Raw genomic sequence first — 2,989 nt, 5'->3', positions numbered from 1 at the left:
TGTTGCCATCATACATCATTGGAATGTTACAGGTGCATTGCATAAACCAAAAGGCATTCGCCTAAAAGCAAATGTACTGTACGGAAAAGTAAAGGTTGTTTTATGTTGGTATTCCGGAGCAGAAACTATTTGGTTATATCCCAAATAACTATCTAAAAAACAATAGAATTCATTACCAGCCAGTCAATCTAATATCTAATCCATAAAAGGCAACAGAAAATGGTCCTTCCGAGCGGCTTTATTCAACTTTCTGTAGTCAACACAAATTCTCCAACCAGTAACAGTTCTTGTTGGGATCAATTTATTACGTTCATTCTCAATAATCGAAATTCCACCTTTCTTCAGCACACACTGTACCAGACTTACCCATGAACTATCTGAAATAGGATAGATGATTCCTGCATCTAGCCATTTGATCACTTCCTTTCTCACAACTTCCTTTATAATAAGATTAAGCCTCATTTGCCCATCAATTCGAGCCTTTTCACCTTCCTCTGGAATAATTTTGTGCATGTAACATGAAGGGCATATACCTCGAATATCAGCTATAGTCCAACCAATTACTTTCTTAAATTTCTTTAAAACAAAAACTAATTGCTCCTCTTGATCTTTTGTCAGTTCGGCTAAAATAATCACAGGCAAAGTAGAACAATTACCTAAATAAACGTATTTCAAATGGGAAGGAAGTACCTTTAATTCGATTGTAGGTGGTTCTTCGATTAACAATTTGGGTTGCATAAATTCTTTGACTTCCAACTCTAATGGTTCAAACCGTGTGGATTGAATAAAATTCCTCTGGTTGGCTTCTATCACAGCCATGTTTTCTTCACCTTCTCTATCTTCCAAAGGGTCAAACCCTAAGGCTTTCTCCAATGGATCTTCTTCAAGATGGCTTTCTATAGAAATCAAGGTTTCTATTTCTTCCATAACTGAGCACTCTTCTGTCGGATCGAGAAATTTCATCGCTTTAAGAATGTTAAAAGTTACCTAATCGTCTTGAACTCGCATGGTGAGTTCGCCTTTCTGCACATCAATTAACATTCTTCCCATGGCTAGGAAAGGCCTCCCAAGGATAATTGACACTTCCTTATCTACTTCAAAATCTAGAATAATAAAATCAGTAGGAAAAATAAATTTATCGATTCTTACCAAAACATCATCGATCTTTCCTTCGGGGTATGCTAAAGATCCGCTAGCTGGAGTGTCACAGTTGTAGGTCTTACTTCACCTATCCCTAGCATCTTGAAAATAGACTTAGGCATCAAGTTGATACTTGCTCCTAAGTCACACAAAGCTTTACCACAATAAGATTCACCATTACAGGGTATCGTAAAGCTTCCTGGATCCTTCAATTTCGGTGGTAGCTTGTTCTACAGGAATGCACTACACTCTTTTGTCAGAGCGACAGTCTCATACTCACTCAGTCATTTCTTCTTGGATAGTACATCCTTCATAAACTTCACATAATTCGGCATTTTTCCTAAAGCCTCCACCAATGGAATATTGATGTGTAATTGCATCAAAACATTCAAAAACTTCTTGAATTGCACCTCATGTTTCTTCTTGTGTTGCTGCAATCTTTGTGGATATGGAGGTGATGGAACTTTCGATTGGACCAGACAACTCTTCTGAGTAGGTAAATCTGCATCCAAAGAAGATGTTAAAGTATCTGAATTCACTAAGTTAGGATTTACCTTTTCAATCTTTGCAGATTCTGACTCTTTTGGTGTAGGGACTTCAACAGCTGGTTGACTTTCCCTCTTTTCAACAGGCTCGTCCTTAACATCAATCAATCGGGGCTCCAGAATTTTACCACTTCGCAATGCCACTGCCTTGATATGTTCTTTACCTAAATTTCTTGGATTCTCAGTATTGCTTGGCACGGTTCCTTATGGTCTATTACGAAGCTCTGTAGCTAACTGACCCATTTGGTTTTCCAAATTTTTCAGTGTTGCTACTTGACTCTAGATCAAAGCGTCATTCTTCACCATGTATGCTAACAAGTTCTCCAAACTATTTGATGATTCAGCTTGAGGTGGTTTTGGAGCTTGCTGATTAAACCCCTGAGATTGGTTGGGTATATGCTGCATAAAGTTGTTGTTTGGTCCATTTCCTTGGTTGCTCCAAGAAAAGTTGAGGTGATTACGCCATGAAGGATTATAGAAGTTGAACTGGGGTCTTTGTCCACTCCTATTTTGATGTTGGTTCCCCAAATAGTATACTGACTCGAGATTCAATGGGCAATTCTCGAAAGAATGACCTTCCCCACAGTACATACAGGAAACAACTTCAAACGGACTTGGTGGCTGATTTGCAAAATTATTAGCACCATTAGCGGTAAACTGCTTTATCATAGAGGAAATAGACGATACCTGAGCTGATAACGAAGTGAGAGCATTAACTTCATGAACTCCGGCTACACGTCTTCCTGAAGTAGTTCGATTTGTTGGCCATTGATAATTGTTTCTCGAGATCTTCTCGATGATCTCATAAGCCTCATTGTAAGACTTAGACAAAATTGCACCATTCGCAGAAGCATCTACCATCAATCTTGTATGTGCATTGAGACCATTATAGAATGTCTCTAACTGGATACAATGAGGAATTCCACGATGAGGACACTTACGAAGTAACTCCTTGAATTGCTCCCAAGCCTCATACAAAGACTCGTCATCCAATTGTTGGAAAGTTGTGATCTCATTCCTAAACTTAGCAATTTTGCTAGGCGGGAAATACTTAACCAAAAATCTCTCTGCTAATTCTTGCCATGTAGATATAGAACTTGGTGGCAAATGAATTGAGCCATGCTCGTGCTCGATCTTGCAATGAGTACGGAAACAACTTCAACCTCAATGCGTCTTCAGTCACACTGGCTATCTTGAATGAGTCACTCACCTCCATAAACAATCAAAGGTGGAGATGTGGATCTTCCGTGGGCATACCACTAAATTGGCCCATCGTTTGTAGTATTTGAAACATCACTGGTTTC

At 38.9% G+C, this 2,989-nt stretch overlaps 1 non-coding gene across 1 annotated transcript; it reads left to right on the top strand.

Annotated features, from left to right (window-relative positions):
• The first annotated feature begins 2,604 nt into the window (after positions 1 to 2,604).
• On the top strand, positions 2,605 to 2,711 carry LOC128295784 (small nucleolar RNA R71). Its single transcript, XR_008286334.1, has one exon. It is a non-coding gene; the product is annotated as a small nucleolar RNA R71 (small nucleolar RNA).
• The last annotated feature ends 278 nt before the right edge of the window (positions 2,712 to 2,989 follow it).

The sequence above is a fragment of the Gossypium arboreum genome, chromosome 7 (assembly GCF_025698485.1).
Source record: "Gossypium arboreum isolate Shixiya-1 chromosome 7, ASM2569848v2, whole genome shotgun sequence".
Taxonomy (NCBI): Eukaryota; Viridiplantae; Streptophyta; class Magnoliopsida; order Malvales; family Malvaceae; genus Gossypium; species Gossypium arboreum.
Note: the sequence above shows the minus strand (reverse complement) of the source record. Positions and strands in the feature narration are given on the sequence as shown.